The sequence below is a fragment of the Bombina bombina genome, chromosome 9, assembly GCF_027579735.1.
Source record: "Bombina bombina isolate aBomBom1 chromosome 9, aBomBom1.pri, whole genome shotgun sequence".
Classification (NCBI taxonomy): domain Eukaryota; kingdom Metazoa; phylum Chordata; class Amphibia; order Anura; family Bombinatoridae; genus Bombina; species Bombina bombina.
The window spans coordinates 96,549,193-96,573,169 of NC_069507.1; the positions used below are offsets into that span (position 1 = coordinate 96,549,193).

The window sequence follows — 23,977 nt, forward strand, 5'->3', positions numbered from 1 at the left end:
ATTATTATTTTACCCATTTTCTTTTAAAAACTGTAAAGAGGTGTCAATATTATAGAAATCTTATTTTGAAAGACATATAATATTAATATGAAATCAACACGCTTGCTCCTCATGCACTTAGATATGAATATTTCCATATGGGTGTGCACAGGCACGAGGTGTAATAAAGATAGCATATGATAACATAGGCTAATTAAATACTATGAACAAATCAGGAGTTACTACTTATGAATACATAAAAGCACACTACTCAACCACTAACTAATGAATGGATTGTGGTTTAATTATTAGTGTTTTGCAGTCAGTTAAAATAAAAAATTATTTTATATAAAATAAATTCTTTATGCAATATCAGGTATTATACACATTTCATATGAATTAAACATCAAGATTTACATATGCAGCACCTAAATTTAAAATATTAAACCATTTGAATCATCTCATTAAAACCCAAAGGAATGATTCTGTTTTAGAAACAATGTGGTATAGGTCATAACAATTATTTTATAAATGTGCTGAAACTATAATAATGCAAACAAAGCAGAAATTCAGCATTGAACATAGTTTTAAAGGGATGTGAAACTTTTTTTTCCTCTTTCATGCTTCAGATAGAACATACAATTTAAAACCACTTTCCAATTTACTTTTATTATCAAATTAGCTTCATTCCCTTGCTATCCTTTGCTGAAGGGGCAGCAATGCAATACATGACAGGTAGCAAAACACATCTAGTCAGCCAATCACAAGAGACAAATGTGTGCAGGCACCAACCAGCAGCTAGTTTAGGATATGCACATATTATTTTCCAACAATGGATACCAAAAGAACAAAGTACATTTGAAAATAGAATTGAATTCAAAAGTGTCTTAAAAGAACATGTTCTATTTTAATCATGCAAGTTCAATTTGGATTCTCCTATCGCTTTAGACAAAGTAATATGCAACCTTAATCACATTTAGGTCTTTAAATCAACACAATCATATATAAACTAAGTGTAATTTAATTTTCTGTAAGTGTTCTCAAGTCATTTAATTTGGTTATATAACAAACAAATTCTCTTAAAACCACAACGCAAAATATCTGCTTAGTGTTTTTATTCAGAATATTTATACAAATGTCTCTGAATACAGAAAACGATATATATTTTGTTTGAATTAGAACAAAGAAAAAAAAATGCTGCTACAATTCTCGTGCATATTATTGTGTTTTCTAAAGGACTCTCTAGGAAATACATTAACCTTAGCAGTATATGAAAGCCTCTACAGCTGCCTGTTTTGCAAGCATCCAAAATAATAATGTGTACAGGGATGCATTAGAATTGTCCCAAGAGATTTCTCAAAATATAAAATTCAGATGTGCGCTTCAGAGGTAGCTTATTTTCCCTTGCCAGCAAGCATAAAAATAAGATACAAGTCCTCCCCTTCGCAGATAAAGTTACCAGATGGCTTATGTGATCAGACCAACTGACCCTGTGGTTTTATTCAGAGAGGTCATTGAAAGTTTGGAAGGTCTGATTTCCCCATAAAGATTGGAACAAAAACAAAATGAAGGCTGGTTGTCGTGGACTGACCTGGGTACTAACTGGTGTAAGAATAGAACAGGTCAGGGAAACCTTGCCCAAGTTTTACTATGTACACTGAAAAGAAAACAAAGTGAACTAACAGAAAAATAAAAAAAGGAAGTTGAAAATTTACATTTTAATATAGCTGTAAGGAAGTACAGATAAAGATTTAAGCTTGATTGCAAAATCTGATACAATCATGCGTTTCAAATGCTTTTAATTAATTTGGCTGAAAACTTGGCAGTTTTGTTTTTAGTCCAAATAACTACAAACCATAAATGTTTGAAGTAATATAATTCAGAGTTTAAAAAGTTATTAGCATGCTTGAAGATAATGCTTTTGCATGTCGAGAGACAAATGTTTAGACAAGGATACAGCCAAAATTGCTGCATGAAACTTAACAAGAGGATGTTGTGGAATATAATAATTATTCCTAGTGTGATTGGATCAGCGGAATTTTCCGCTTGAGACCAGAAGTGCTCTGTGGGTCCAGAACAGTACTTCTACTATGTGTTTAAACCCTTTGGGGGGTTAAACACAGAGTAGTGTAGGGTTGATAGTTTTAAAATTACATGTTTTAACAAATAATATATTTTTAATAATATACTGCAGCCAAAAGTTTCATTTTAAGTGCTCTGGCACCCTGGGCTTCTGGTATAAGTCAAACTCAAAACAGAATTTATGTTTACCTGATAAATTACTTTCTCCAACGGTGTGTCCGGTCCACGGCGTCATCCTTACTTGTGGGATATTCTCTTCCCCAACAGGAAATGGCAAAGAGCCCAGCAAAGCTGGTCACATGATCCCTCCTAGGCTCCGCCTACCCCAGTCATTCGACCGACGTTAAGGAGGAATATTTGCATAGGAGAAACCATATGGTACCGTGGTGACTGTAGTTAAAGAAAATAAATTATCAGACCTGATTAAAAAAACCAGGGCGGGCCGTGGACCGGACACACCGTTGGAGAAAGTAATTTATCAGGTAAACATAAATTCTGTTTTCTCCAACATAGGTGTGTCCGGTCCACGGCGTCATCCTTACTTGTGGGAACCAATACCAAAGCTTTAGGACACGGATGAAGGGAGGGAGCAAATCAGGTCACCTAAATGGAAGGCACCACGGCTTGCAAAACCTTTCTCCCAAAAATAGCCTCAGAAGAAGCAAAAGTATCAAACTTGTAAAATTTGGTAAAAGTGTGCAGTGAAGACCAAGTCGCTGCCCTACATATCTGATCAACAGAAGCCTCGTTCTTGAAGGCCCATGTGGAAGCCACAGCCCTAGTGGAATGAGCTGTGATTCTTTCGGGAGGCTGCCGTCCGGCAGTCTCGTAAGCCAATCTGATGATGCTTTTAATCCAAAAAGAGAGAGAGGTAGAAGTTGCTTTTTGACCTCTCCTTTTACCGGAATAAACAACAAACAAGGAAGATGTTTGTCTAAAATCCTTTGTAGCATCTAAATAGAATTTTAGAGCGCGAACAACATCCAAATTGTGCAACAAACGTTCCTTCTTTGAAACTGGTTTCGGACACAGAGAAGGTACGATAATCTCCTGGTTAATGTTTTTGTTAGAAACAACTTTTGGAAGAAAACCAGGTTTAGTACGTAAAACCACCTTATCTGCATGGAACACCAGATAAGGAGGAGAACACTGCAGAGCAGATAATTCTGAAACTCTTCTAGCAGAAGAAATTGCAACTAAAAACAAAACTTTCCAAGATAATAACTTAATATCAACGGAATGTAAGGGTTCAAACGGAACCCCCTGAAGAACTGAAAGAACTAAATTGAGACTCCAAGGAGGAGTCAAAGGTTTGTAAACAGGCTTAATTCTAACCAGAGCCTGAACAAAGGCTTGAACATCTGGCACAGCTGCCAGCTTTTTGTGAAGTAACACAGACAAGGCAGAAATCTGTCCCTTCAGGGAACTTGCAGATAATCCTTTTTCCAATCCTTCTTGAAGGAAGGATAGAATCCTAGGAATCTTAACCTTGTCCCAAGGGAATCCTTTAGATTCACACCAACAGATATATTTTTTCCAAATTTTGTGGTAAATCTTTCTAGTTACAGGCTTTCTGGCCTGAACAAGAGTATCGATAACAGAATCTGAGAACCCTCGCTTCGATAAGATCAAGCGTTCAATCTCCAAGCAGTCAGCTGGAGTGAAACCAGATTCGGATGTTCGAACGGACCCTGAACAAGAAGGTCTCGTCTCAAAGGTAGCTTCCAAGGTGGAGCCGATGACATATTCACCAGATCTGCATACCAAGTCCTGCGTGGCCACGCAGGAGCTATCAAGATCACCGACGCCCTCTCCTGATTGATCCTGGCTACCAGCCTGGGGATGAGAGGAAACGGCGGGAACACATAAGCTAGTTTGAAGGTCCAAGGTGCTACTAGTGCATCCACTAGAGCCGCCTTGGGATCCCTGGATCTGGACCCGTAGCAAGGAACTTTGAAGTTCTGACGAGAGGCCATCAGATCCATGTCTGGAATGCCCCACAGCTGAGTGACTTGGGCAAAGATTTCCGGATGGAGTTCCCACTCCCCCGGATGCAATGTCTGACGACTCAGAAAATCCGCTTCCCAATTTTCCACTCCTGGGATGTGGATAGCAGACAGGTGGCAGGAGTGAGACTCCGCCCATAGAATGATTTTGGTCACTTCTTCCATCGCTAGGGAACTCCTTGTTCCCCCCTGATGGTTGATGTACGCAACAGTTGTCATGTTGTCTGATTGAAACCGTATGAACTTGGCCCTCGCTAGCTGAGGCCAAGCCTTGAGAGCATTGAATATCGCTCTCAGTTCCAGAATATTTATCGGTAGAAGAGATTCTTCCCGAGACCAAAGACCCTGAGCTTTCAGGGATCCCCAGACCGCGCCCCAGCCCATCAGACTGGCGTCGGTCGTGACAATGACCCACTCTGGTCTGCGGAATGTCATCCCTTGTGACAGGTTGTCCAGGGACAGCCACCAACGGAGTGAGTCTCTGGTCCTCTGATTTACTTGTATCTTCGGAGACAAGTCTGTATAGTCCCCATTCCACTGACTGAGCATGCACAGTTGTAATGGTCTTAGATGAATGCGCGCAAAAGGAGCTATGTCCATTGCCGCTACCATCAACCCGATCACTTCCATGCACTGAGCTATGGAAGGAAGAGGAACGGAATGAAGTATCCGACAAGAGTCTAGAAGTTTTGTTTTTCTGGCCTCTGTCAGAAAAATCCTCATTTCTAAGGAGTCTATTATTGTTCCCAAGAAGGGAACCCTTGTTGACGGAGATAGAGAACTCTTTTCCACGTTCACTTTCCATCCGTGAGATCTGAGAAAGGCCAGGACAATGTCCGTGTGAGCCTTTGCTTGAGGAAGGGACGACGCTTGAATCAGAATGTTGTCCAAGTAAGGTACTACAGCAATGCCCCTTGGTCTTAGCACAGCTAGGAGGGACCCTAGTACCTTTGTGAAAATCCTTGGAGCAGTGGCTAATCCGAAAGGAAGCGCCACGAACTGGTAATGCTTGTCCAGGAATGCGAACCTTAGGAACCGATGATGTTCCTTGTGGATAGGAATATGTAGATACGCATCCTTTAAATCCACCGTGGTCATGAATTGACCTTCCTGGATGGAAGGAAGAATAGTTCGAATGGTTTCCATCTTGAACGATGGAACCTTGAGAAACTTGTTTAAGATCTTGAGATCTAAGATTGGTCTGAACGTTCCCTCTTTTTTGGGAACTATGAACAGATTGGAGTAGAACCCCATCCCTTGTTCTCTTAATGGAACAGGATGAATCACTCCCATTTTTAACAGGTCTTCTACACAATGTAAGAATGCCTGTCTTTTTATGTGGTCTGAAGACAACTGAGACCTGTGGAACCTCCCCCTTGGGGGAAGTCCCTTGAATTCCAGAAGATAACCTTGGGAGACTATTTCTAGCGCCCAAGGATCCATAACATCTCTTGCCCAAGCCTGAGTGAAGAGAGAGAGTCTGCCCCCCACCAGATCCGGTCCCGGATCGGGGGCCAACATTTCATGCTGTCTTGGTAGCAGTGGCAGGTTTCTTGGCCTGCTTTCCCTTGTTCCAGCCTTGCATTGGTCTCCAAGCTGGCTTGGCTTGAGAAGTATTACCCTCTTGCTTAGAGGACGTAGCACTTTGGGCTGGTCCGTTTCTACGAAAGGGACGAAAATTAGGTTTATTTTTTGCCTTGAAGGGCCGATCCTGAGGAAGGGCGTGGCCCTTACCCCCAGTGATATCAGAGATAATCTCTTTCAAGTCAGGGCCAAACAGCGTTTTCCCCTTGAAAGGAATGTTAAGTAGCTTGTTCTTGGAAGACGCATCAGCCGACCAAGATTTCAACCAAAGCGCTCTGCGCGCCACAATAGCAAACCCAGAATTCTTAGCCGCTAACCTAGCCAATTGCAAAGTGGCGTCTAGGGTGAAAGAATTAGCCAATTTGAGAGCATTGATTCTGTCCATAATCTCCTCATAAGGAGGAGAATCACTATCGACCGCCTTTATCAGCTCATCGAACCAGAAACATGCAGCTGTAGCGACAGGGACAATGCATGAAATTGGTTGTAGAAGGTAACCCTGCTGAACAAACATCTTTTTAAGCAAACCTTCTAATTTTTTATCCATAGGATCTTTGAAAGCACAACTATCCTCTATGGGTATAGTGGTGCGTTTGTTTAAAGTGGAAACCGCTCCCTCGACCTTGGGGACTGTCTGCCATAAGTCCTTTCTGGGGTCGACCATAGGAAACAATTTTTTAAATATGGGGGGAGGGACGAAAGGAATACCGGGCCTTTCCCATTCTTTATTAACAATGTCCGCCACCCGCTTGGGTATAGGAAAAGCTTCTGGGAGCCCCGGCACCTCTAGGAACTTGTCCATTTTACATAGTTTCTCTGGGATGACCAACTTGTCACAATCATCCAGAGTGGATAATACCTCCTTAAGCAGAATGCGGAGATGTTCCAACTTAAATTTAAATGTAATCACATCAGGTTCAGCTTGTTGAGAAATGTTCCCTGAATCAGTAATTTCTCCCTCAGACAAAACCTCCCTGGCCCCATCAGACTGGGTTAGGGGCCCTTCAGAAATATTATTATCAGCGTCGTCATGCTCTTCAGTATCTAAAACAGAGCAGTCACGCTTACGCTGATAAGTGTTCATTTTGGCTAAAATGTTTTTGACAGAATTATCCATTACAGCCGTTAATTGTTGCATAGTAAGGAGTATTGGCGCGCTAGATGTACTAGGGGCCTCCTGAGTGGGCAAGACTCGTGTAGACGAAGGAGGGAATGATGCAGTACCATGCTTACTCCCCTCACTTGAGGAATCATCTTGGGCATCATTGTCACATAAATCACATTTATTTAAATGAATAGGAATTCTGGCTTCCCCACATTCAGAACACAGTCTAACTGGTAGTTCAGACATGTTAAACAGGCATAAACTTGATAACAAAGTACAAAAAACGTTTTAAAATAAAACCGTTACTGTCACTTTAAATTTTAAACTGAACACACTTTATTACTGCAATTGCGAAAAAACATGAAGGAATTGTTCAAAATTCACCAAATTTTCACCACAGTGTCTTAAAGCCTTAAAAGTATTGCACACCAAATTTGGAAGCTTTAACCCTTAAAATAACGGAACCAGAGCCGTTTTGAACTTTAACCCCTTTACAGTCCCCGGTATCTGCTTTGCTGAGACCCAACCAAGCCCAAAGGGGAATACGATACCAAATGACGCCTTCAGAAAGTCTTTTCTAAGTATCAGAGCTCCTCTCACATGCGACTGCATGCCATGCCTCTCAAAAACAAGTGCGCAACACCGGCGCGAAAATGAGGCTCTGCCTATGCTTTGGGAAAGCCCCTAAAGAATAAGGTGTCTAAAACAGTGCCTGCCGATATTATTATATCAAAATACCCAGATAAAATGATTCCTCAAGGCTAAATATGTGTTAATAATGAATCGATTTAGCCCAGAAAAAGTCTACAGTCTTAATAAGCCCTTGTGAAGCCCTTATTTACGATCGTAATAAACATGGCTTACCGGATCCCATAGGGAAAATGACAGCTTCCAGCATTACATCGTCTTGTTAGAATGTGTCATACCTCAAGCAGCAAGAGACTGCTCACTGTTCCCCCAACTGAAGTTAATTGCTCTCAACAGTCCTGTGTGGAACAGCCATGGATTTTAGTGACGGTTGCTAAAATCATTTTCCTCATACAAACAGAAATCTTCATCTCTTTTCTGTTTCTGAGTAAATAGTACATACCAGCACTATTTCAAAATAACAAACTCTTGATTGAATAATAAAAACTACAGTTAAACACTAAAAAACTCTAAGCCATCTCCGTGGAGATGTTGCCTGTACAACGGCAAAGAGAATGACTGGGGTAGGCGGAGCCTAGGAGGGATCATGTGACCAGCTTTGCTGGGCTCTTTGCCATTTCCTGTTGGGGAAGAGAATATCCCACAAGTAAGGATGACGCCGTGGACCGGACACACCTATGTTGGAGAAACAAATGCCGAAGATAATGGCCGCAAGCCACTTTTAGCAATTTTTGGAGCTGGATTTTTTCTTGTGAAAGTGCAGCACAAAATCCGTACAAATCCAGATCTAAATGTGTGCTGTGCTTTCACAAGAATAAATCTGTCTCCGGAAATTGCTGAATGCGGCTTACGGCCGCCATCTTCTGCATTTGTTTTTGCAGAATACTCCAAATGCACATCACTAGTTAAAATGCCAATTACATAATCTTTCTAGTCTTGTTTAATCTCATTTAGACACGTAAAATAGTGCAATAACATTTCCTGTGCTTGTTTATACATTTTCATTTACTAAAAGGTATCTTTAAAATGTCAGTCTTTTTAGACACTGGGGGCCAGCGGTGAATTTATCCTATGATAAAATTGTAAGAACATCTCTGTATGCAGAAAATACAAAAAAAACACTAAGTAGGAAAACAAAAAGCTTTGATCAGCACAGTTTCATTTGTACTTGTTCCATCCCACTGGTAAGCTATGAACACAACACTTGGTGCACTAAGTAAGCTTCCAAAAGACATTGTATAAATCTGAACATTTGCAGTAAATATACTCAAAATATTAAAAAGATCAAAGGAAACGATTCAAGGAGCAGCCAATACAAGTTTAAATCCAGCAAAGGCTTGTTCTCGTTTCCCTATAAAGCATTTTATACAGCCATCTATTTCTCTCGATTCAATACTGTGTGCGTTTGTCTGAAACAGGGAGAGAGACTAAAGCAGGGGTTGACAAATTTGTTTCAAATTTAGGAGCCAGACAGTGGTAACTGTATACAGAAATATGGAGAATAACCCAAAAAGTTAGGCTACCTACCTACCTACCGTAACCTGGCTTCTGGGTTTGTCGAGCCCTGTACTAAAGTGTAATAAACCTTTGCCAAAATACGTATAACAAATAAGTTGCATATGAAAGATAATGTAAGTAAAACACACAAAGCGTATTTCTTATAAAATACAACTTTTTTTTTTAATTTACCAGTTTTACTCAGACATTTTTTCCAGACAACAATCCCAATTACATGCGCATTGTGGACACATGTAATTACATGTGCACTAGCGGTCATCCAAGCCCAGCATCAAATGTTTCTTCGCTATGGATCCGTCACTAGCACATCGCACAGGCGCTGTATCAGCATGACGGTAACGTTTGCTATTACATCACCTCAGTGCACATGCGTTCACACAAAAGCTAATTTATGTGCATGCAAGGGAATGTGCTTTAAACACAAAAGACATTGTGCAACACCTTCCAAGGTATCCCAACATAAATTAGTCCTTGGGTGGGTTTGGAAAGGGACTGCACTTTATTATTATATTGCGGGTACAGGACTGAGAAGTTTTAATAGAAGGCACCTGACGATCTTTTATTCAATTAATAAACTTTGCATATGCAAAAAAAATGTGTTTTATATCCTTTTAAATAGCTTCAACGTAACGTGCAATATTTTATGCAGATGTGTACTGTAGTTATAGCAGATAGACAATAGTGAGAGGTGATGTATGAATGCTTTCTGGATTTGTACCATAACAGTCTGTGGTCACATTCATATGACAGCATAGTGTGTAACTAAAAATCTGTCATTATTGGGACTATATTGGAGCTAAGAATATATTCTAGTACAATAGAAAAAACATAAGCTTGAATTTCTCATTTTTTTCTGTATTTTGTATACTGTAGGTTTCATATACCAAGAATGTTAAATAGACAGTATACACCTTGTAATTACAAGGCATTTTTGTTGTCTTGCTATAGAATACTCTGTCAAGTCTAGACGGGCTTTTTTTTTTTCTTTTTAAAGAAATTAATATATTGTTTACTGTTTACTCCAGTAGCAAAACTCCACCCACCAGAGAGAGAGAAGGATAAAATTCTATTGCTTTTGAATGTTTAATATTTTTATTCCCACCTGGTAGAAATTGACTGGTATAGATTAACTATAGCGATGGTACTATGGGATTTACTATTTGAAAGGCTCCAGTTCATTAGTATGTTCTTCCAACACTCCCTGAAAACCTGTGCTGCTCAGGAATAGATCTCAATATAAATAATTACACACAAAGAATCTATTATTAACTCGAGCTTCTCATCAGAATTCTACCACTGTCCAGTGAGAAAAACCAATGGAAGAAAAAAAATGTGAATCAGATTACGTCTGCAAAAGGAGGTACCCTGTGCCCACAGTCTGTGAGATGGTCTGACCCCCTATTACTGTATATAGTGATACTGTTTATAGTGAGTTAGTGACACAGTCTGTAATCTGCCAGTGAGATGGCTGGCTTGACCCTACCCGCCCTAGTACTTAATAAAGTGAACACAGTAGTCTGTGACATGGTCCAGTCCCCTCGTACTGTATATAGTGGTACTGTATAGTGACACTGTTTACCCCCACCACCCATGCTGCAGTAACAAGGTCTGTAATTTGTTGGTTCCACAAACATACACATACACACATGCATAAATACACACACAGTCACATACATACATACATACATACATACACACACAAACACCAACCCCTGTAGTAAGAGACAGAAACACACTAGTGAAGTATCACGTCACACTCACATGATATCAGTACAGGAAGTGGCAGGTCAATGTTTTTTATTGAAGACTAATTTTTATTTTTTTTATTTTTTTAAGCTGAGCCCCCACCCTCGTGGGCCTGGTGGCAGTTGGGACCTCTGCACACCCTGTAGTTCCGCCCCTGATGACACCTCTAAATTCACAATTTGCTATTGTTTTCTTATCTATTTAAATAACTACACAACAGTAAAAAATAATGTAAAAAAAAAATAATAAAACCTTCGTAATTCTTATAACAAAATTTTATGTAACCTTTTTGCAAACAAAAACAATAATATAAAAAAGAAAAATCTAATTTCCCTGATCTTACAACCACCATTTGTAATAGAAAAATCACATATTACTTACAAACAAATCATAAAACTATACTATAAATCTGAACCTGTGTGGTTCGGTTTCTATAACTTTTAAGGAACACTAAAGTCAAAATTAAAAAGTTGATGAATTAGAGCGTGACATTTTAAACATCTTTCCATTTTCCTTTTATTACCAAATTTGCTTTGTTCTCTTGGTATCCTTTGCTGTAGAGCATAACTAGGTAAGGTGGCGTTTAGGATCGTGCACAAGACTTTAGCATTCTATGGCAGAAGTATTTGCAACAATGTTTATCGCAATGTTTCAGATTGTTGCAAATACTGCTGCCATAGTGTGCTAAAGACCTGTGCACGCTCCTAATCTATCAGCTGACCTAAGGTTTAGCTTATTTCTCGTTTCTCTTTTGTTTCATTTGGACTCTACTGTCCCTTTAAGCATGTTCTCACAGTTTTTTCCAAAGCTAAATATCACAGAGTTTATTATTCAGTGATTGAAGTTAACCCCACAAATTGTTCACTAAACTTACCAAAACCGAAGGGTTGATTTACAATCCCTGCAGGTGGGCAGGGTCGCAAGTAGTGAACCCGACAACCTGCAATCGCCACTTGTGATGTTTCATTGCAGGGTGAAATGTAACATCGGCTCCTGCGCAGGGCACGTCAATAACCCACAAATGAGCAAGGAACGGGGTAATTAATCTCACCACTAATGAGGTGGTGGAAAGGGAAAAAAACAGTTTCTGCTTTCTAAATACGTGGCAGCAGACTTGCTCCACATAACCGAAAACGCTGTGAATTCAGCTTAATAAATTGACCCCAATGTATCTGCTAATAAGAACTCTACACTCTTTTAATACACAAGTCCAGTATAATGAACAAAACGCTGTGAATTCAGCTTAATAAATTGACCCCAATGTATCTGCTAATAAGAACTCTACACTCTTTTAATACACAAGTCCAGTATAATGAACAAAACACTGTGAATTCAGCTTAATAAATTGACCCTAATGTATGTGCTAATACACAAGTCCAGTATAATGAACAAAACGCTGTGAATTCAGCTTAATAAACTGACCCTAATGTATCTGCTAATAAGAACTCTCCACCCTTTTAATACACAAGTCCAGTATAATGAACAGTGTGCGCATGCGTGATATGTCACCAAATCTCACCTGTACAGATAAAACGAAGACTACAATCAGATAGATTCTAGAATATTTTTCTGTTTTCACATTTGAAACTATTTAGCTCAAACACAGCTGTTAATGAATAGAATGGCATCATTGCATGTGTTATATGTTTATATCTAAAATATAATACAAAGCCAACGTTAGAAAATCCCATTTGAATTGCAATATTATTACTTCTTTGCCAATTAAAATTGTATTTCTAATATTAAAGTGATTGTAAAGTTTAATCAATTAAAGCCCAGTATCTAAAAATAATCTTAAAAACAGGGCCACTTTAATTAATTTAACTTTACAAACAAGCTTTTTGGAAAGAAAAAAAAAAAAAAACTTACCTTTTTGTTACGGTAAACAGGCCACCAATCTTACACCCGCATCCCTGACTATATTTTGCATATCGATGACGAATCCAGCTTCCTCCAATTGTTGTGTGCCCCACAAGCAAGACGCCAATGGTTGGAGGAAGCCGGATTCGTCATCGATCTGCAAAATACAAAAGAAGATGCGGGCGGAGGATCGGCGGTCTGTTTACCGTAACAAAATGGCAAGTATTTTTTTTAAGTCTTATTGTAAAGTTTAATGAATTAAAGTGCCCCTGTTTTTAATAGTATTTTTAGATACTGGGCTTTGATTGATTAAACTTTGCAATCATTTTAATGTTTTGACCTCCTTGGGCATTGGGAAATGTTATATTGTCATGTGGTGCACATATATTTTTAGAGTTTCCTTTTACAGTGGCAAAGCCACCTGTGCTTTCAATGTGCATGCCACAATACTTCCCTAGCCACTGGCTCCTAGAATTTTATCCCTGGGGTTTTTTTTTGGGTTATTCTCCATATACAGTGTTCTCCACAGAGAATTTTGCCAGACGGGTGGCATTATATTGTAGCCGGGTGGGGGCAGTGTAATATTTTTTAATAAATAATTTTCAGCTATATAAGCACAAATGAATCACATAATTTAACAAATGTTTTTAATGATTATTTGTGCAATACAAATTGAACTTTTTTAGTATTTGCTAATTTTAGCTTAATATTGGCTAACCTTTTAGCCGGGTAGTCAGCAAAATCAGCTGGGTGGTGTAGTAGTAAAAATGTTATTGTTTAAAAAGATAGATAACGCCTTTACTACCCATTCCCCAGCTTTGCACAACCAACATTGCTATATTAATATATTTTATAACCTTTAAACTTCTAAATTTCGACCCGTTTCTAAGGCCGCCTCTTATCACATGCTTTTTTTATTCGCTTTCACGACAGTGAAGTGCTAGTTCATGTGGGCCATATAGATAACATTGTGCTCGCACCCGTGGGTTGTGCACAACACAGCACTAATTGGCTTAAATGCAAGTCAATAGATAATTTTAAAAAAGTCATGTGATCAGGGGACTGTCAGAAGAGGATTAGATACAAGGTAATCAGAGGTAAAAATTATATTAATATAACCATGTTTTCTGTGGAAAACTGGGGAATGGGTAATAAAGGGAATATCTATCTTTTTAAGCAAACATTTTTTAGTTGACTGTCCCTTTAAAGTGAGTGATGAGTTTCAGAGGATTTCTAATTGTCTTGCACTAAAACCGGAAGAAGAGGGAAAAAAGGGGGGGGGGGGGGTTCCAAGCCGGTGGAAAGTATAGTAGAGTAACAGTAGTCTTTATGATTGTTTTTGTAGCTAGATATTTCCTTTGTGTGTTAGGAACATTGCACATCCTCTGTGAAAACCACTTAACCACCTGATAAAAATAACATTAATTTGCATTTCAACAGAAGAGATTTAAACTGAAAAAAGTTAAGGACCATTAAACACAATATAATTGCATAATCAACAAATACATAACAAAAAGACAATGGGAAAAAAACATTAAATTGGATTTTTTTCTGACAATTTATAAAGCTAAACATTTTCCTTCCCCTTGCATCATGTGACAGCCATCAGCCAACCACAAAAAAAAACATAATTTATGCTTACCTGATAAATTTATTTCTCTTGTAGTGTATCCAGTCCATGGATCAACCATTACTTGTGGGATATTCTCCTTCCCAACAGGAAGTTGCAAGAGGATCACCCACAGCAGAGCTGCTATATAGCTCCTCCCCTCACTGCCATATCCAGTCATTCGACCGAAACAAGCTGAGAAAAGGAGAAACCATAGGGTGCAGTGGTGACTGTAGTTTAATTAAAATTTAGACCTGCCTGAAAAGGACAGGGTGGGCCGTGGACTGGATACACTACAAGAGAAATAAATTTATCAGGTAAGCATAAATTATGTTTTCTCTTGTTAAGTGTATCCAGTCCACGGATCACCCATTACTTGTGGGATACCAATACCAAAGCTAAAGTACACGGATGATGGGAGGGACAAGGCAGGAACTTAAATGGAAGGAACCACTGCCTGTAGAACCTTTCTCCCAAAAACAGCCTCCGAAGAAGCAAAAGTATCAAATTTGGAAAATTTGGAAAAAGTATAAAGGGAAGACCAAGTTGCAGCCTTGCAAATCTGTTCAACAGAGGCCTCATTTTTAAAGGCCCAGGTGGAAGCCACAGCTCTAGTAGAATGAGCTGTAATCCTTTCAGGAGGCTGCTGTCCAGCAGTCTCATAGGCTAAACGGATTATACTCCGAAGCCAAAAAGAAAGAGAGGTTACCGAGGCCTTCTGACCTCTCCTCTCTCCAGAGAAAACAACAAACAGGTTAGATGTTTGGCGAAAATCTTTAGTAGCCTGTAAGTAAAACTTCAAGGCACGAACTACGTCTAGATTATGCAAAAGACGTTCCTTCTTTGAAGAAGGATTAGGACATAATGATGGAACAACAATCTCTTGATTGATATTCTTGTTAGAAACCACCTTAGGTAAAAACCCAGGTTTTGTACGCAGAACAACTTTATCTGAATGAAAGATCAGATAAGGAGAATCACAATGCAAGGCAGATAACTCTGAGACTCTTCGAGCCGAGGAAATAGCCATCAGAAAAATAACTTTCCATGAAAGAAGTTTGATATAAATAGAATGAATGGGTTCAAACGGAACCCCTTGAAGAACTTTAAGAACAAAGTTTAAGCTCCATGGAGGAGCAACAGGTTTAAACACAGGCTTAATTCTAACTAAACCCTGACAAAATGCCTGAACGTCTGGAACTTCTGCCAGATGCTTGTGTAAAAGAATAGACAGAGCAGAAATCTGTCCCTTTAAAGAACTAGCTGATAATCCTTTGTCCAAACCCTCTTGGAGGAAGGACAATATCCTAGGAATCCTAACCCTACTCCATGAGTAATTCTTGGATTCACACCAATGAAGATATTTACGCCATATCTTGTGGTAAATTTTCCTGGTGACAGGCTTTCGTGCCTGTACAGGTAGCCCTCAGTTTACGCCGGGGTTAGGTTCCAGAAGGAATGGTTGTAAATCGAAACCGTTGTAAATTGAAACCCAGTTTATAATGTAAGTCAATGAGAAGTGAGGGAGATAGGTTCCAGGCCCCTCTCAAAATTGTCATAAGTAACACCTAATACATTATTTTTAAAGCTTTGAAATGAAGACTTTAAATGCTAAACAGCATTATAAACCTAATAGAATAATCACACAACACAAAATATATAATTAAACTAAGTTAAATGAACAAAAACATTTGCTAAATAGCATTATAAACCTAATAAAATAATCACACAACACAGACTTCACTTGCATTTTTCTGCAAACAGTTTTTTCTATGCATTCCAATCTGGACAGATTTATAGACAGGAAGATCTTGTTCCTTTGAAATGTGCTTGATAGCTCAGGTCTGGTTAAACTGATTCATTTCAGCTTGATTGGCTTTGCTGCAACACAAGCGGACAGCTCCACCTACTGGCTATTTTAATAATGCACTGCTTAATGCTTTTCAATAGCAGTCACATGACTGGGAAAAAAAGGTTGTTATTCTGAAACGGTGTAAATTGAACCGTTGTAAAATGAGGGCCACCTGTATTAAGGTATCATTTACTGACTCGGAGAAGCCACACTTTGATAGGATCAAGCGTTCAATCTCCATGCAGTCAGTCCCAGAGAAATTAGATTCGGAAGATTGAAAGGACCTTGTATTAGAAGGTCTTGTCTCAGAGGCAGAGTCCATGGTGGAAAGGATGACATGTCCACTAGGTCTGCATACCAGGTCCTGCATGGCCACGCAGGCGCTATCAATATCACCGATGCTCTTTCCTGTTTGATTTTGGCAATCAGTCGAGGGAGCAGAGGAAACGGTGGAAACACATAAGCCAGGTTGAAGAACCAAGGCGCTGCTAGAGCATCTATCAGTGCCGCTTCTGGGTCCCTGGACCTGGATCCGTAACAAGGAAGCTTGGCGTTCTGGAGAGACGCCATGAGATCCAATTCTGGTTTGCCCCAACGGAGAACCAATTGAGCAAACACCTCCGGATGGAGTTCCCATTCCCCCGGATGAAAAGTCTGACGACTTAGAAAATCCACCTCCCAGTTCTCTACACCTGGGATATGGATCGCTGACAGGTGGCAAGAGTGAGTCTCTGCCCAGCGAATTATCTTGGAGACTTCTGAATTCGCTAGGGAACTCCTGGTTCCCCCTTGATGGTTGATGTAAGCCACAGTCGTGATGTTGTCCGACTGAAATCTGATGAACCTCAGTGTAGCTAGCTGAGGCCAAGCCAGAAGACCATTGAATATTGCTCTTAACTCCAGAATATTTATTGGGAGGAGTTTCTCCTCCTGAGTCCATGAACCCTGAGCCTTCAGGGAGTTCCAGACTGCACCCCAACCTAGAAGGCTGGCATCTGTTGTTACAATTGTCCAATCTGGTCTGTGAAAGGTCATACCCTTGGACAGATGGGCCCGAGATAACCACCAGAGAAGAGAATCTCTGGTTTCCTGATCCAGATTTAGTAGAGGGGACAAATCTGTGTAATCCCCATTCCACTGACTGAGCATGCATAATTGCAGCGGTCTGAGGTGCAGGCGCGCAAATGGCACTATGTCCATCTCCGCTACCATTAAGCCGATTACTTCCATGCACTGAGACACCGTGGGGCGCGGAATGGAGTGAAGAACACGGCAAGCATTTAGAAGTTTTGATAACCTGGACTCCGTCAGGTAAATTTTCATTTCTACAGAATCTATTAGAGTCCCTAGGAAGGAAACCCTCGTGAGAGGAGATAGAACTCTTTTCTTCGTTCACTTTCCACCCATGCGACCTCAGGAATGCCAGAACTATCTCTGTATGAGATTTAGCAATTTGAAAGCTTGACGCCTGTATCAGGATATCGTCCAGGTAAGGAGCCACCGCTATGCCTCGCGGTCTTAGGACCGCCAGAAGTGAGCCCAGAACCTTTGTAAAAATTCTTGGGGCTGTAACCAACCCGAATGGAAGAGCTACAAACTGGTAATGCCTGTCTAGAAAGGCAAACCTCAGGAACTGATAATGATTCTTGTGAATCGGAATGTGAAGGTAGGCATCCTTTAAGTCCACTGTGGTCATGTACTGACCCTCTTGGATCATGGGTAAAATGGTTAGAATAGTTTCCATCTTGAATGACGGAACTCTGAGGAATTTGTTTAGGATCTTTAAATCCAAAATTGGTCTGAAGGTTCCCTCTTTTTTGGGAACCACAAACAGATTTGAATAAAACCCCTGTCCTTGTTCCGTCCGCGGAACTGGATGGATCACTCCCATTACAAGGAGATTTTGTACGCAGCTTAGGAATGCCTCTTTCTTTATCTGGTTTGCAGATAATCTTGAAAGGTGAAATCTCCCTTGTGGAGGAGAAGCTTTGAAGTCCAGAAGATATCCCTGAGATATGATCTCCAACGCCCAGGGATCCTGAACATCTCTTGCCCACGCCTGGGCGAAGAGAGAGAGTCTGCCCCCTACTAGATCCATTGTCAGATAGGGGGCCGCTCCTTCATGCTGTCTTAGAGGCAGCAGCAGGCTTTCTGGCCTGCTTGCCCTTGTTCCAGGACTGGTTAGGTTTCCAGGCCTGCTTGGATTGAGCAAAAGTTCCCTCTTGTTTTGAAGCAGAGGAAGTTGATGCTGCACCTGCCTTGAAATTTCAAAAGGCACGAAAATTAGACTGTTTAGCCTTTGATTTGGCCCTGTCCTGAGGAAGGGTATGACCCTTACCTCCAGTAATGTCAGCAATAATTTCTTTCAAACCAGACCCGAATAAGGTCTGCCCCTTGAAAGGAATGTTGAGTAATTTAGACTTTGAAGTCACATCAGCTGACCAGGATTTGAGCCATAGCACCCTACGCGCCTGGATGGCGAATCCGGAATTCTTAGCCGTTAGTTTAGTCAAATGAACAATGGCATCAGAAACAAATGAGTTAGCTAGCTTAAGAGTTCTAAGCTTGTCAACAGTTTCAGTCAATGAAGCTGTATGGATGGCCTCTTCCAGGGCCTCAAACCAGAATGCCGCTGCAGCAGTGACAGGCGCAATGCATACAAGGGGCTGTAAAATAAAACCTTGTTGAATAAACATTTTCTTAAGGTAACCCTCCAATTTTTTATCCATTGGATCTGAAAAAGCACAACTGTCCTCAACCGGGATAGTGGTACGCTTTGCTAAAGTAGAAACTGCTCCCTCCACCTTAGGGACAATCTGCCATAAGTCCCGTGTAATGGCATCTATTGGAAACATTTTTCTAAATATAGGAGGTGGGGAAAAGGGCACACCGGGCCTATCCCACTCCTTACTAATAATTTCTGTAAGCCTTTTAGGTATTGGAAAAACATCAGTACTCACCGGCACTGCATAGTATTTATCCAGCCTACACAATTTCTCTGGCACTGCAATTGTGTCACAGTCATTCAGAGCAGAAAATACCTCCCCAAAAAATACACGGAGGTTCTCAAGCTTAAATTTAAAATTAGAAATCTCTGAATCAGGTCTCCCCGATTCAGAGACGTCACCCACAGACTGAAGCTCTCCGTCCTCAGGTTCTGCATATTGTGACGCAGTATCAGACATGGCTCTTACAGCATCTACGCGCTCTGTATCTCGTCTAACCCCAGAGCTATCGCGCTTGCCTCTCAATTCAGGCAATCTGGATAATACCTCTGACAGGGTATTATTCATGATTGCAGCCATGTCCTGCAAAGTAATCGCTATGGGCGTCCCTGATGTACTTGGCGCCATATTAGCGTGCGTCCCTTGAGCGGGAGGCGAAGGGTCCGACACGTGGGGAGAGTTAGTCGGCATAACTTCCCCCTCGACAGACCCCTCTGGTGACAATTCTTTTATAGATAAAGACTGATCTTTACTGTTTAAGGTGAAATCAATACATTTAGTACACATTCTCCTATGGGGCTCCACCATGGCTTTTAAACATAATGAACAAGTATCCTCTGTTTCAGACATGTTTATACAGACTAGCAATGAGACTAGCAAGCTTGGAAAACACTTTAAAGAAAGTTAACAAGCAATATAAAAAACGTTACTGTGCCTTTAAGAGAAACAAATTTTGACAAAATTTGAAATAACAGTGAAAAAAGGCAGTTACACTAACAAAATTTTTACAGTGTATGTAACAAGTCAGCAGAGCATTGCACCCACTTGCAATGGATGATTAACCCCTTAATAACAAAAACAGAATAATAAATGACAAAAACGTTTTTTCAACACAGTCACAACAACTGCCACAGTCTACTGTGATTGTTACCCTCCTCAAACATGACTTTGAAGCCTTTTGAGCCCTTCAGAGATGTCCTGTATCATGCAGAGGGAAGCTGAATGTCTCTGTCAGTATTTTTATCTGCACAGAAAAGCACTAAAATAGGCCCTTCCCACTCATATTGCAACAGTGGAAAGCTTCAGGAAACGGTTTCTAAGCAAAAATCAAGCCAGCCATGAGGAAAAAAACTAGGCCCCAATAAGTTTTGTCACTAAACATATATAAAAACGATTAGCATGCCAGCAAATGTTTTATATTACACTTTTATAAGAGTATGTATCTCTGTTAATAAGCCTGATACCAGTCGCTATCACTGCATTTAAGGCTTAACTTACATTAATCCGGTATCAGCAGCATTTTTCTAGCAAATTCCATCCCTAGAAATATATTAACTGTACATACCTTATTGCTGGAAAACCTGCACGCCATTCCCCCTCTGAAGTTACCTCACTCCTCAGAATATGTGAGAACGGCAGTGGATCTTAGTTACTTCTGCTAATATCATAGAAATCATCTTCATCTAATGCTGCCTGAGATGAAACAGTACACTCCAGTACCATTTAAAAATAACAAACTTTTGATTGAAGTTAAAAAACTAACTATAATACACCACTCTCCTCTTACTACGTCCATCTTTGTTGAGAGTTGCAAGAGAATGACTGGATATGGCAGTGAGGGGAGGAGCTATATAGCAGCTCTGCTGTGGGTGATCCTCTTGCAACTTCCTGTTGGGAAGGAGAATATCCCACAAGTAATGGATGATCCGTGGACTGGATACACTTAACAAGAGAAAAATATATATATATATATATACTGAGTTCTTGCACATACTCAGTAGGAGCTGGAGCCTTAGAAAGTGTTCATATAAAAAGATTAAACATTTTTTGATAATGAAAGTGAATTGGAAAGTTGTTTAATTTCCAATGAATGGTATGATATATTTATAAGATGAAGAGCACTTTTTTTTTTTTAAATTACAATAAAATGGTAAAAACATGATTTCCTTTGATAATTATTTTTCCAATCAAAAAAAAAAAAAAATATATATATATATATATATATATATATATTTATTCAAAATAAACATTATACTATATTGAATTAAAAACAAGTTATTTTATTTTAAATGTGATTTTTTTTTTAAAATAAATCCAAATTATATATGTCATAGTAAAATTATTATTATAATTATTATAATTACATACTTAAAAAAGAGATCAAAAGTATTTATTGTTTTTTAAGACGCCCCAATACAGTGGCATAAAAAAATTAATTTTGACTGCACTACACATTAAAAAAAATAAAAAAGCGGGGAAAAAAAACTAATAAGATAAACAGCATAAAAATCTCATCATGTGCATTAACTTGTTTTGGGTGGGGAGCGACTTTACACTTATGAAACATCTGTTATGTTTCTGAAAATCAATCTTACTAGCTCAGATAGATCTATGTAAATTTATTATAAAAAAAAAAAAACACACACACACGAAACAAATAATAAGGAAGTGGTTTCTGTGTGATACACATGACAGTGTATATTTAAATGTAACAACAAAATTACACCCCCCCCCTTAAAAGGCTGGACAATTTTTTTTAGATTTAAAGGGAATGTACCACTTAAGGACAATTGTAATATATTATATATTTGACCAGTAATGGTAAGATCTATTTATTTAAAAATAATTATCAAAACTTGAGACAATTAAACTTCTATGATTCATACAGAGCAATGCAATTTAAAAAATATTCCAATTTAATTGTGTTATCAAATTTGCTTTATTATCTTGGCATCCTTTGTTGAAGAGTAAACTGAACACATTGGAATAGCTAATGCCAAGAAGCATATAAGTGCAGCCACCAATCTGAATCCCAGTAGTGCACGGTTGTTCCTGAGCCTACCTTGATATGCTCTTCAACAAGGGGATACCATAGGAAAGTTTGATAATAGAAGAAAACTGTACGGTTGTATTAAAAATTGTATGCTCTATCTGAACCATGAGATTTTAAGTTTGAATTTACTGTTCGTTTAAACTGTTGTAAATGTATTCCCACTGTGTGTTGAATCACTGTGTCTATCATCACCAATCACGTGGTTCAACCTGCCTGTAACCTGACTATAGTACCTGCTGGCTTATCTCCTCTTTAGTATACCCGATCTTTGACCCATATCCTCTTTGTCCTTCACACAGAAGTATGAGCGGTATCATGTATATACTCACGTTTCAATAAATCTGTAAGGCTTACTCTGACCTCATTAATAGCTACTTATCATTGACCTCCAGTTACCCAATACTTAACAGCACACCGTTTAATGATGAATCACGCACTTGCACAACGGATGCTAATGGACACATACATTTTTTTGTGTTTTTTTTTTTTTTTACTGCGCATATAATGTAAAGCTTTTTTTTTAAAGTATTCTGGGGATAAAAAAAAAATCTCAGACTGTTATGCTATAATATCTCTTTAAAGAAATGTCAAGAAAAACACATAATATATTAAAGCAACACTAATTTGAGTTATGGTGGAGATAAAAGCATGAGATGAAAGTATTCCATTTCATAAAAGTAAGAGCCATAGCATTATTTTCTAAAAAAATATCTAATACTTGTAAGCAAAAAGTGTGATATATTGTCTATAATTTGCATCTCTCTCACCCAGAGTTCCCTGGTGCATTGGTAACAATGTATACAGAGATTACGTCTGGGGATAAGCAAGAAGGAATACTTGGCTAGATTTGATCATTTTCTATACAATAATTATATGGCTCTTAATGTATTAAAGAAGTGTAGCCAGACTGTAATAAATAACTACAACACTTGTAATTACTGGAAAATTAAGCTCCAGCGTGAACTGCCTTGTGTAGACGTAACAGTACTGTAACCTGGTATTTTGCAAATGATTATGCATATTAGGTGATTAATGATGATTGACTGAAAGATCCACCTTTAAAAGAATTATATTTATGTAATTTATTTTAAATTAATCTTTTAATGGGTTGTAGAAGCAAATGGGGGATGTTACAGGAATTGTGGGTCTTGTGGTGCTAACAATTTTTTAAACCTAAAAAAATAAAAAATAAACAGAAGGAACACACATGAATTCCTATGTTGGGCTATGGATGAAATCTTATATCTCAATTATAAATAATAGTATATTATTATACTGTCTTAAAACTGGGCTCAATAATTATTGCTGACAGGGAAAAAAAAAGCTGCTGGCGTCAAGGAAAGAGTTAAATTTGTGTGTCACGTGAATCTTGCACACATGGCAACTGTCATGTTAGGTCAAAGGCATATCTCCTAAAAATGGGGAGATGTCAGGATATAAAAGGTGTGTATATTGTGCCTTAAAGGGACAGTCAAGTCCCCCCCCCCCCAAAAAAAAAAAACAACTCATGATTCAGATAGGGCATGCCATTTTAAACAACTTTCCAATTTACTTTTATTACCAATTTTGCTTTGTACTCTTGGTATTCTTAGTTGAAAGATAAACCTAGGAAGGCTCATATGATAATTTCTAAGTCCTTGAAGGCCGCCTCTTATCACATGCTTTTTTATTTGCTTTTCACAACAGGGGAGAACTAGTTCATGCCAGACATATAGCCCCAGGTAGTTTTCTTTATAAACACACAGGAAGTGTGTTCACATTACAGAGTAGCTAATACAAAAGCTGAATAAATCAGAGAAACTGCAATTGGCAGTGACTATACATGACATAGGATAACTATGGGTATCTCACATATTGATCCCATCTCGAAATTAAAGATCTGTGGTAAGAAATACATTCCAGACTACTCAGAAAATTCCCCAATAATGCCCAGCAAATTGTGACTGTTTATTAACAATATATTTTATATCCTCAATCTATATATAAAATTAATGTACAGACAGAAGACACGCAATATCTAAAGTAATATTATTCTATTTACTAATTTATAATAAATGTGTGTATATATACATAATATTTTAACCCCTTCATTTTGATTTAAAGGGACACTGAACCCAATTTTTTTTATTTCGTGATTCAGATAGAGCATGAAATTTTAATCAACTTTCTAATTTACTCCTTTTATTAATTTTTTCTTTGTTCTCTTGCAA

The 23,977-nt window shown here is 38.8% G+C and overlaps 1 protein-coding gene across 3 annotated transcripts in view; it reads right to left on the reverse strand.

Moving 5' to 3' along the window:
* Positions 1-23,977, reverse strand: part of JMJD1C (jumonji domain containing 1C) — a 551,993-nt gene that overhangs the window by 105,667 nt on the left and 422,349 nt on the right. The gene's annotated exons all lie outside the window — the stretch shown is intronic.